We start from the raw sequence: 13,062 nt of genomic DNA, 5'->3' as shown, positions 1-13,062 counted from the left end.
TTTGTGGGCCTCGTTGGGGTTATTTGGGCAGCCAACTTCCTGGGGTCGTAACTTGGTCATTGTATCTCCATTTGGGGCATACGATACCTCATTAGAAAGATCTCTTTGATTTTTATAGGAGTTTCCACACCTTTTCAAAGGCAATGAGACTACTGTGTACCTCAAAGAACTTTCGTTTAGGGGGTCAAAACTTCTGCAGAAATTTAGGACCCAAAAAATTGCTAAAAATAGTAAATGTTGTTTTAAACAAGGAAACTAATGAAGCCAACTAGAGGTCTAGGTGAAATAGGCAAATGGCCACCAATATCCATCTAGATCATTCATCATCATTACTTGAGATTGTTAGTACAAGATAAGGTTATGGATCTTGTTTATTGCAAGATAAATGATTTTTGTTTCTAATAAATTTACAAAAAATCTATCAAAAATTAATTTTATAAAACTTTAGGGTATGCTCGAGCTTAAAGAAGTTGAAAATATAATGGGGTATACATAAGTAATTCCACCTTTAAAATCTCTAATGGATTGTATTGATGGGGTGGTATATGGAAATTCATCATTCCTATATATATATATATATATATATATATATATATATATATATATATATATATACACTGAAGTGTGATTTGGTTCTCTATTATAATACTAGATCTTTGATCTACCTAGTTTCTTGGTTCCTAGTAACCTTTAAATTTATACAAATGAATCCCATCCATTTGTAGTTATTAAATGATAATAAAATAGAAGGGTTGAGACAAAAAACAATGTGAAATTATATAAAGAATTTTGATTTTTAAAAATAAAAGAATATCATTGAAATTAAAAAGACATAATAAATAGAAAAAAATGATATTACACTAACAATGTCAACAAGAATTCAATTTTTAGAGCTGGAAGTCTACAAAATAACTAAAATACATTTTAATAATACAAATAAGCACAAGTCCCCATTTATAAAATACAACTAATGTTAGGCCCCAAAATTGTTGTATCCAATGCATCTTTTTTCCCATTTGATACCTCACTTATTCCCTTGTTTTACTAGTTTATGAACCTTTATGTTGCACTTACATATTATTTTGATCAAATAGCAAAGATTTACATTTGGTTTGAATTTTATACCTTCTCTATATGCATTTCTTAGGTTTGATGTTCGTTAATGTTGTTAATATAGGTCCTGCACTCCATAGAGATCCTGCACTAAAATGGAGGTATATGTCAGCTACTTCATCATTCAAGCTTTCCACGGAGGAAAATGCTAGCTGGTATTTTAAACACGTGTATAGAATTATCTTGGATCATTTTTTATAGTAATAGGTGCACGCATCTTTCATTGACATGTTCGTTCACTAAAGAGCAGCGTTCTTACACTAGAGAGCAACCAATTTGAAGCTTCGACATCTCGACACGCTTCCAGGGAAAGCTGAGGAAGGTTTTTGTTAAAAATGATGTTCTAACACCTTCCCATGAGATGGATTACACCCAGGTCGCACGTGTGGTTCTCTAGAAGAATATCAACAAATCTGCTCAAAATCCACACAGTTTCCAAACTTCCAAGTTTGACCTCGATTTCCATGAATATGGAGGAGAATCTCAGAAATCTAAGCATATGGGTTCTTTACCAGTATAACAATTTATCTAGAAGTGAAACCATTTCCAAATATTCACAATAGCTTGAAAGTTACACGAGGGTCTTTGAGGAAGTTTTATAAAAAAGGACTATTTTTCCAAAATTTTAGGATCTCAACCAAATTTTCCAAAAAAATGGAAAATTCGTATCAGATATGTATTTTATCAATGGGAGAATGGTTTTACTGGTCTCCTATTGATGGGAATTAGTTGGGATTCAATCCCTCAACTTGTTTGCAAAGGATTGGCTTGGCTAAAGCCAAACTTGTAATGTAAAATTATTATAAAAATAGAGCTATGGCTCCAAGCATAGCTAGAAAATCATTCTTGGTATTCTCATGCTATCGAGATGAGTGTTGTCAGTTCTACCCCTTCCTTTGGTCAACTGGAGTTGGAATACTAACGTTTGTAATGTATTAAAGTTTGAGATCTTTTCAATATAAAGCATCAATGTCAAGTTCTTCTTCCATTTTGGTTTAATTGTGTTAATGTTTCTCATTTTGTTGTAGTTTAATTTATCTTTAAGGAGGGTACGAGTTGGTTGGTTTGGACCCAACTAGTCCAGCTCGTTACTCCTAAATTAGGTATTATTATGTGTATTTCCTTCGAAATATATGTAAGGTCCCCTCTTAAGGTCCTTTACTAGATCTATATTTTCTAATTTTTAAAAGAAATAAAATTGAAATTATTTATTTTCTGACAAGACATTTAACGATGATAATTTACCATTTAAAATTTAATTCCTATAATTTAAATAGCGAACATTTTAATTCCATCACTTACATGAGTCATCTATGCATAGAGGAATACCTATACTGATAGCTCAGTGGAGATGCCATTGAGCTACTCCTCCTGCTAGAATGCTCCTCTGGACTACCGACTGGATTTACCTCCCAGCCAACTAGGAAGTATTTCTTAGCCCAGGAAACCTCCACAGGTTCCTTAGCTCTCCGAGCCCAAGTCCAACCAGATGTAGTGTGTCCAAAATAAAACAATACTCCCCTCCTCTCTCTCAAACAATTCCTCCAAAACCACAACCCAACAAAAACCAAAGCAAGACCAATGATCCCCTTTCCTTCCCTCATCTTTCCCCTTTTATGCCCCCCTCTCTTCTCCACCTCAACAACCTCTCATAAATTCCATAACTTCTCCCTCATCCTTACATTTTACTTCTCTTCTCCCAAGTAAACATGAGAATACATTTGGAATGTGATATGAATATAAAATTGGGTAATTAATTGGAGAGAACTATGTCTTCTCCCAAGTAAATATTTTGGGGATGAGAGATGAATATATAAATTGGTAATTAATTAGAGAGGACCATGTCTTTCCCCAAGTAAATCTGAGAGGACATTTTGGAATGTGATATGAATATAAAATTGGATAATTAATTGGGGAGGACCATGTCTTCTCCCAAGTAAATGTGAAAGGAAATTTTTTTTGGGGATGTGATATGAATATAAAATTGGGTAATTAATTGGGGAGGTAAATTGGGAATAATAACAAAATTTATATTAGTAACAAATTTATAGTTTCACCAATGTAGGTATGTACGAATATTTCTTGATAACTATAAGTCCATATTTAAGTAAATTTAAACACTTAGTAAAATTTGCAAGATAAGATTAAATAGGGCATTACATACACTCCTGCTTCAGAAAACTTCGTTCCAAAGTTACATTGTAAAAGATACAAGAGTTTGAAGCAGTTTGGCAATAAGGCATAACAATGGAGAGAGAGTTATAGTAGTAAAATTTGATAAGCTAGACAATGAAATTACTTCCCATCAAGAGTCTCCAACTGATCCATATCCTCCTATCCCTCCTGACCTACTTCTATTCCCACCCTATCCATCCTCTGTTAAGATATACGGTGGCATCGTCTATACTAATCTAACCACTAATAAAACCATCATGGAGGAAGCAATGACTATATCGACCTAACTTCCCCAACAAGCAATTGGAAATTATCATCACATGTCTAGGGGAGAGTGTCAACCATTGCCCTCCCATAATTCTAGGTTTGGAGGTTACATGGTGGGAAATACCTCCACCCCTCCTCACAACTACGGTCAACACCCTAATATGGACCACACTACAACGCTGGTTGGACTTGTCATCAAATAATCCAATGAGATCTTCCTGTCACCTATCATTTACATTTTACTCATGTCATAAGAGTGCATATTGAGTAGATACCAAATGTAATAGAACAATGTACATTATATCTTTCCCCATGAGATTTCTCGACCTTCCCTCAATGAGAGAGTAGATCTCGGCTATCATATAGTTCTTTCCAACCTACGGGTTAGCTCTCATTCATGCATTTATATAACAACAAGATATATATGTGATCCTTAATCATCATGTTATTAAGTCTAGTATCCACGTGTCAATCTTCCAGTTTATATTGGAAATAAATCATAAATTCACTAAGTCATTCATTTAAACAAATCATATCCACTAGGGCCATATATGAAACAAAATAATTCTGATAAGTCACGCACTAGATAATTCATCACTAAGTGAGTCATACATTTAGGCCATACATCAACCATTTCCATCATTAATACCAAATCCATCAATTGATTTATATAAGTAGTTTCACGTGTCCAACCAAATGCATCAATATTACATAATGTTCATAAATAAATAACATGGAATTGCAAAATAGAACCTTAACATAGGTAGCTATCTAAGTAAAAATATGGGCATCACAGATGCTCAAAAAGTGGGGGGTAGTCTCGACGTATAGTCTCTACATCCTCCTAGGTAGTAGATCCTGGGCTATACTTGTCCCACTGGACCTTAACTTGGTCCACCGTGCGATGTCTGAGCTGTCGAACTGTACGGTCCAATATGCGTAATGGTTCGACCACTACGGTTCCCATGTCTGAGACCTGCAATTACCTCCAATCCAGTTTGTGAGATTCATCAAAAACATAATGTCATAAAATAGATACATGAAAAACATCATGAGTTTTATGCAAATGGGGTGGCAGTACAAGATGATAGGAAACTGGTCCAATCTTCTCCTTGATCCTAAAAGGTCCTACGAACCGAGGTGACAATTTAGTCCCCTTCCCAAACTGAATGGTGCTTTTTTTGGGTCTGATACAAATAAAAACTTGGTCCCTTAATTCATAAATGCAATCACTCCTATGTGAGTCAGCATAACTCTTCTGTATATCTTGTGCTTCCTTTAACCTTTGTCAAATCTGCTTTACTTGTTCCTCCATTTCTTGAACTAATTCTGGCGAAACTATTACTCGGTCCTCTAACTTTTCCCAACTCAACGACGTCCTACATGGCCTTCCATGTAGAGCTTGATAAGGAGGCATCCTGATTAAACTTTGGTAACTGTTATTATAGGCAAATTATACCAATGGTAAGTACCTTTCCCATTGAGTCTGATTATCCATGACCTACATCCTAAGCATGTCTTCCATAACCTGATTTACTCTTTCAGTTTGCCCATCTATTTCTATATGACATGCAACGCTCAGGTTCAACTGAGTACCTAGTGCTGATTGCAAACTTGTCCAAAACCTAGATGTAAATCGAGAGTCTCTATTAGAAATGATCTGTGTGGGTAACCCATGTAGTCAAATAAGTTCACTTATAAACACTCATGCCACATCAGTAACATCCTAAGTGTCTTTTACTGGAATGAAATGGGCACTTTTGGTCAATTTATCAACTATAACCAATATAGCATTGTGCCTCTATGAAGTGAGTGGCAAACCCACAAAACAATCCATGGAAATTTCCTCCCATTTAGATATAGGGATGTCATGAGGTTATAGGAGTCCTATTGGATGGTGATGATCCACCTTCACTTGGTAACATTCAAGACATTTTGTGACAAAATAGACTATGTTGTGCTTCATGCCGAAGAGTTTCTTCGTGTCTGCGTACATATTCTTTACTCCAAGATGTGCACAATAGAGTGCTCTATGTGACTCCTCGAGGATGGTTCTTATTATACCCCCTTCCTTAGGTACGTACATTATCCCTTGAAATATCAATAGCCCATCTAGTTCAAGGACATATCCCTAAAACTTTGGTTCTATCTGCTTCCCACTCTGGAGTGCTGAGATGATCTATAGATACCAACTATCTTCAAAGAGTTTCTCCAACACACGTTCCCTTAAATCTACCTTTAAGGCTACTAGGGAGAAGGTTCATGGTCTCCTGCTTAGTGCATCCACCACCAAATTCTCCTTTCCCTTGATGTATGAGATCTCAAAATCATACTCACTCATGAATTCGCTCCACCGCCTTTGTCTGGCATTCAAATCCCTTTGAGTGAAGAGATGCTTCATGCTTTGATGATCTGTTCTTAACTCAAATCTTCTCCCAATGAGGTAGTGTCTCCACAGTTTCGAGGCTAACATCACCACTGCTAATTCTAAGTCATGGGTAGCATACAACTCTTCATGTTTCTTCAATTTTCTAGATGTGTAAGCTATTACGCCACCTTCTTGCATCAATACTGCACCCAATCCTTGAGACAAAGCATTGGTGCAGACAATGAAGTATTTTTCCATGTTTGGTACTTGAAGGATTAGTGCACTAGTTAGTAACCTCTTTAGTTCTGTGAAGGTAGTGTCACATTCATATGCCCATTCATACCTGACCCCCTTTTGTTGTAATGTGGTGATGGGTTTTGCAATCCTTGAAAACCATTCCACAAACCTACGATAATACCATGCTAGCCCCATAAAACTACATACCTCATGGGCATTTTTTGGTACTGGCCAATCCATTATGGCCTTCACCTTTTCCAGGTCAACTAAAATCCCTTCTCCTAAAATTATGTGCCCAAGGTAATGAACTTTCTTCTGAAAGAAGGAAAATTTTGACAATTTCCCATACAATTGATTTTCCCTTAAGCAAGTCAATACCACCCTTAGGTGCTTTTCATGCTCCTCTTCATTCTTGGAATACACAAGAATGTCATCAAGGAAGACTTGTACAAATTGGTCCAAATACTTCCTAAACACACCATTCATGAGGCTCATGAATACTACTAGTGCATTGGTTAAACCAAATGGAACAACTAGAAACTCATAGTGCCCAAACTAAGCTCGAAATGCAGTTTTTGAGATGTCCTCCTACTTAATCCTCAATTGGTGGTATCCACATCATAGATCGATCTTTGAGAAAACCGTTTCTCCCTTCATTTGATCAAATAAGTCATATATTCGAGGTATCAGGTACCTACATTTTATTGTGGCTCTATTTAAGTCTCTATAATCTATGCATAGCCGCAAGGAACCATCCTTCTTCTTGAAAAAAATCACTGGTGCACCCCAAGGTGAAATACTAGGTCTGATAAATCCCAAGTCTAAGAGCTCTTTTAACTACAGTTGCAACTCACAAAGTTCCGGAGTTGTCATCCTATAGGGTGTCTTAGATATTCGTTCTAAACCAAGCTTTAGGTCAATTGTGAAATCAATCTCCCTTAAAAGAGGTAATCCAGACAATTCCCTAAGAAAAACATCCTTGAATTCTGACAAAATTGGATGTTGATCTAGGGAGGGTCCTTTCTGGTCACGTACAGCCTCGAACACATATAGTTTGCAACCTTGTCGGAGACAATGTTTTACCTTCATCATGGATATGAATCGTAACGACACTCCCCTCTTGATTCCAAAGATCTCAATTGACCTACCTTCACCATCTAAACAAATCACCTTCTTCTTGAAATAGACTACCAAAGTTCAATGAGCTTCTAGCCAGTCCATTCCAATAATTACATCATACGTCCCCAATGTTGTGACGTATGCCTTCAACTTAGTCATACACACCCTGAGGTTTACCTAACAATGGTCAACACTAGGTCCTACTACTTGTTTTATCCTAGAAGCCATCTCAACTTGTTTAAAGTCATCGTGCTCATAGGCTGCCAACCCACATTTTTCTAATGCAACTGGTGAAATGAAACTATCTGTAGCACTAGAATCAAACAAAATTTTAACTTTTACTTTGTTTATCATACCTGAAGTTTCTACCACAGTAGACTGGTGTTCAAATTGCTGGTTATCAACTGCTGCATAGATTCGATGGTGGCTACTGCCCCCCCCCCACTGGTGATTTTCCTTCTCTACAGTTGTTACTAGCTTGTAACTTAGGGGAGTCTCGCTGGTAATGAGTTCCTCTACATCCCCAACAAGTGATGTGCAGTAAACCTTGAACCGAATGTTGTGGAGTTCTTTGGAAAGAGTTTGTTCTCTTGGGACCCCTGCCCTTCCTTGTTGCTCCTCACGTATGGCCTTGGTTTAAACGTGCCCTTGAAGCTACAGGTGAAGTTGCGCTAGCAACCATTGAAATCCCCACTATTAGTGCTCTGGGTACGACCCTGTTTCCATATGGTGGTGGCCTCAGAATTCCTCCCCTTTGGAAGGTATGAGGGGCCTTCCCCATAAATCTTGGTTGGCATGGAAAATGGTTTTGTTTTAACCCTTTAATTCTAAGTGTTCTTCAACATAACAAGCCTGTTCCACAACTTCTGCAACTGAGGATGGTTTCCACATTTGAACCATTTCCCTAATCTTAGGGTTCAATCAATAAATAAAATGATCTGCTTAGCACTGATTAGTATCCATGTAGGAGACATAGTTGACCAATTCCATGAATCTAATTTCATATTCCTCCACCATACGATTTCCCTGTACTAGGGTATGGAAGGCTCCTACTTGTTGTTCTTCATAATATGCTGGCAGGTACTTTTTCCTGAATCTCTCCTCAAATAATTCCAAAGTAATTGTGTTTGGAGTGATGCGTAGTTGACGCTCCAAATTACCCCATCAATTTAGAGCACTGTCTCTGAGTTGGAATATTGCTATTTTAGCTTTTGAATTGGAATTGTAATCCCTTAGTGTGAAGCACCTTCTTATTCCTTCTAACTAGGCTTTTGCATGTTCACTAGCATAGCCTCCTGCAAACTCTGGGAGTTTAATCTTCTGGAGCTCCCTAGTAATGTCCTCGACTGGAGGTCCTCTATCAGAGTCTCTAGATCCCTCGAGATTCCCTAACCCTGATGGAGGGTGTTCCACTTCCACTTCATTTTTTTAGTGCCCTTTTAAGGTCTCATTAATTTCTTCTAGGGAACACAAGATGAGAGTCAACTCCGATGAGGGTAATGGGTTATTTGTAGGAGGTCCTTGTGATGACTATCCATGACATTGATTTCTTCGTGTCCTCACCATTTTGAATTGTTCAAAATCTGCATGATACCTAAGATTTATTAGCACAACTTAGGGCCTTCTCAATTCTTACTCGGTTCACACATGTTTTGCATAATGATAGATGCAATTTTTCCTTTTGTTATACTTGTAACGACTATTTATAATATAGAGATGATAACTGTGGGTCTACTAAATTCTCTCGCATTGCTATCTAAGCAAGTGCTACCACCCACTGCTAGTCACCCTCAAATATCCTTATATATCCCTAAACAATCATACTAAATCCACCTTATACATTTTGAGCATTCACATAATCATTAACTTACCATTTACAATCACATTATTATAACTAGGTGCCCTTTTGAAATTTCATCAACAACGTTAGATTAGTTTTTAAAGTGGGTGCCTAGCTATCTCAATCAACTCAATATTTACATTATTGTTAGATGTATACTATCCAATTGATGTATATAGAATGGCTAGTGCTACATGCATGAAGATAATAATCAAATGAAATGTTTTAGGTGATCTATATTCATGGAACCACAACATAAAATATGGCCTTGCCATTAGTGTTGATGGAACATTGGAGGCATATACAAAGAAAACCACAAACCTAGATGTTTTTTGGATACAATTTACCATTCTAAGCATTGGAAAATTGTTAAAGAACAAATACCATGACTTATGTGACAAATATACACCACCAACTTGGACCCCATTCATATGCATTGTAAAAAAATTTCTATGTACCTGGGTACAATCTTAATTCATGGTATGGAAACAATTTCCAATTTAGTTAGCATGTGTTCAAATGATACATAGAACTCAAGGATTTAATTTAGATAGATATGCATTTGATCCAAATAGGATATCGACACATGGATTAGTATACACAACATTATCATAAGCCAAAACCATGGATTCATTGTATCTTCTCAAGGAATTAACACAAGGAAACTTTCATGTGAATGAGAAGTAATCAAAGAAGTAAGATTCTTAGCAATGAATGCAACATGGAAAATAGAACACTTACATAGGCTAGTAAAACGTGTATATATATATATATATATATATATATATATCCTTTTTTTTGAAAACATATAAACTACTATCACAGAGTGACATCCTACAAGATGAATATTTAATGAGCAATTTGATCACACGCTTTTGAAAAAATCATTCAAACTACCCTCTAAGAAATAGTGGATATGCAAATTTCAATTTCAACCTCACATACTTGATTCATAGTGTTCTCTCTTACATACAAAAAAAATGCCTAGACATTGCTACAACAAAAGGCTTTTGTGATAATAAAATTGAGTTTAGTGATGGATCAAGGAATCATAAAACAGGGTATGCAGAGCCTTTGGATTCCTATATTAAAATTAAAGTGCCAGATGATGACTATGGTCTTTATGCAATTGATATGTTGGATCCCTCATGGCTACCAAAACTTCTCCACATTAAGGAATTGTACTATTTTCATGATCTGATTGATACACTACTTGATTGGGTTACGAAAAGGGGGTCACATTATTTGGCTATGGCTTTGACTTTCAACAAAGCAATAGAATTACCAAAACAATGGATGGATTGAAAGAAAAACTGAAGGCAGCTTACAAGGCTTCTGGTGGAAAGAAAGTGAACATAGTTTCTCATTCGATGGGTGGATTGCTTGTCAAGTGTTTTCTTTCACTATATCCAGATATATTTGAGAACTATGTAAGCACATGGGTGTGCATTGCTAGTCCTTTCCAAGGTTGTCCAAGTGTCATTAATGATTGTCTTTTGACTGGTATGCAATTTGTTTATGGGTTAGAGAGCTGCCTGTTTATATCTCGCTGGACCATGCATCAACTGTTGATTGAATTCCCATCAATATATGAGATGATGACAAATATAGAGTTCAATTGGAACGAACTGCCACAAATACAAATTTGGCGTAAGGAATATACAAAGGAAGGGGCATCATCTGCTAAGCAAGAATCATATGGTCCTAGCAAGAGTATTTCAATATTCCAAAAGGCACTGAAAGAAACATGTTGAACTATGATGGGAAGTCAATACCTGTACCATTCAATATGGCCATCTCTGAATGGTCATTGGAAACTCGTCGAATCCTTGATACAACAAAGCTACCAGATGGAATTAAATTTTATAATATTTTTGGCACAACACATGAACACCTTTTAGTGTATGCTATGGAATAGAAACTTCCCTGATTGGAAAGATGGAAGAAATTTGCAGTTCACAACCTCATTATTGTTATGTGGATGGAGATGGAATTGTTCTTGCAGAGTTAGCAAGAAAAAGAATGCCATGACCATGGGACTTAAAGATGATATAGTTTCTATGGAATTCCTCGCATTACATGGTATTTGAGTGTACTTGTGGAGAAAGCTCGCAAGCTATATCAGATTTCTCTAGAAACTAAGGCCAGAACCAGTCCATTGGTCATAGAAAGGAAGAAACTATTTAATGAATTAGTAACTATAAAAGGAAATATAAGGGTATTTTGCCGTGTTCGCCCTATGTTTGAAGATGAGGGGGGTACTAGCAATATTTTTCCTGATGATTTTATGATACGAATAAATCTTGGTGGTGATCCTGTTACAAGTTCTATAAAGGATTTTGATTTTGACAGAGTTGATGGACCTCTTATTAGCCAAGGGGATTTCTTTCAAGATGTTTAGCCTTTAGTACGGTCTTCTTTTGATGGATACAACATCTCTGTATTTTCTTATGGCCAAATGGCTATGGGGAAACATATACAATGGAAGGTTCAAGCCATGACCACAGACTTTATTTTAGGGCGTTTGAGGAGCTATTCGATTTTTCTAATGCTAATGCATATTCTTATAAATTCGACTTCTATGTTACAATGTTTGAGCTCCCCAATGAGGAGGTTCATGATTTGCTTTTCAACACCAATGGAAATCCCTAAGAAATGTGTATGGGTCCAACAAAGTTTCCTGTTGAACTTGTATAGGAAAAGTTGAAAATCCAACTGACTTTTGAGTGTGCTAAAATTGGGAATACAAAACTGAGGAATGGACACCATGAATGTTGAAGAATGTAGTTATTCTCGTTTGGTTGTTACAATTCATATACAATTGTCTAGAAACCTCACTGGGGAGTGACAATATAACAAGCTTTCACTAGTTGATTTAGCTAGAATTGGGTGTTTGCCTAAGGAGGAAGCTAATGGGGATTGCCTGAAAGAGTTGCTGCATGCACATAAATCATTGTCTGCGTTTGGGGATGCTTTATTTTTCTTGACATCAAAGAAGGCCCGCGTCCCTTATGACAACTCAAGGCTCACTCAAATGCTCTCATATTCTCTAAGTGATGATTGCAAGACTTTGATTATTCTTAACATGAGTCCTAGCCATGTAGAAGTACATGAGACAATATCGTCTCTAAATTTTGCTGCAAGAGCTCGAAATGTTGAACTAGGTCTCCAAAATCATGATATCATGAAGAAGTGGGGAGATGTGGTAAATGAAGCTCACAAGGAGATATATGAAAGAAAAGGAATTTTCAGAGGTAAGGAAAGAGGTTATGCGTTTAGAGGAAGTGCTGAAAGAGGTAGATGATCAATCTCTTCTCTTATTCAACGAAGTAAAAAAGAACTTGGAAAGTTGCATTTGGATTGCAGGCAGATCTAAAAACAGAGAGTGTAATGCTACAAGAGAAACAGAAATATGAAGAAGAACATAATGCCCAACTAAGAATCAAGTAGCACATATTATGAAGGTTGAATAGGAACATAAGATCCAGTTGCCAGAACACACAATTATGATTCAAATTCTCAAGACCAAAGTTAAAGAACTGGAAAATAAGCTTGCTAAGGCTGAGGCTACTAAGACATTTAGAGGTGCTGATGGTCACTAGAAGGGTGATTCAGCAAAAAAAAACAAATGGTAATTCAGAGACTGAAAATTTTGAGATTGGCAATGTTAGCTACAGAACCAAACACAAGTCAAGTTGGAGTCGTTCACAATGGGTCCATTTGGCCATTGGAACAAGTGGTAAACCTATCAACTAACATTGATACATATAATATTAACAATATGATAGATGTCATCAATCATTGGGACTTTCTTCATAGTTGTATAAAGCTTGAAGGGCCAGGTATCCCATTAGAAGATGTGAAATTGCTTGCTACTATGCCTATTCTTTTTGGAGCGATAAAATGTATTGATAACAATTATGCTGACCATGTTAAAGAAATT

The 13,062-nt window shown here is 36.5% G+C and overlaps 1 pseudogene; it reads left to right on the top strand.

Moving 5' to 3' along the window:
- LOC149217775 (kinesin-like protein KIN-14L) overlaps window positions 1–12,721 on the top strand; it is a 32,580-nt pseudogene extending 19,859 nt beyond the window's left edge.
- The last annotated feature ends 341 nt before the right edge of the window (window positions 12,722–13,062 follow it).

This window comes from Pinus tabuliformis, chromosome 1_1 (assembly GCF_031772625.1).
Source record: "Pinus tabuliformis cultivar Carrire ecotype Pingquan chromosome 1_1, CPIR1, whole genome shotgun sequence".
In the NCBI taxonomy this organism is placed as follows: domain Eukaryota; kingdom Viridiplantae; phylum Streptophyta; class Pinopsida; order Pinales; family Pinaceae; genus Pinus; species Pinus tabuliformis.
Note: the sequence above shows the minus strand (reverse complement) of the source record. Positions and strands in the feature narration are given on the sequence as shown.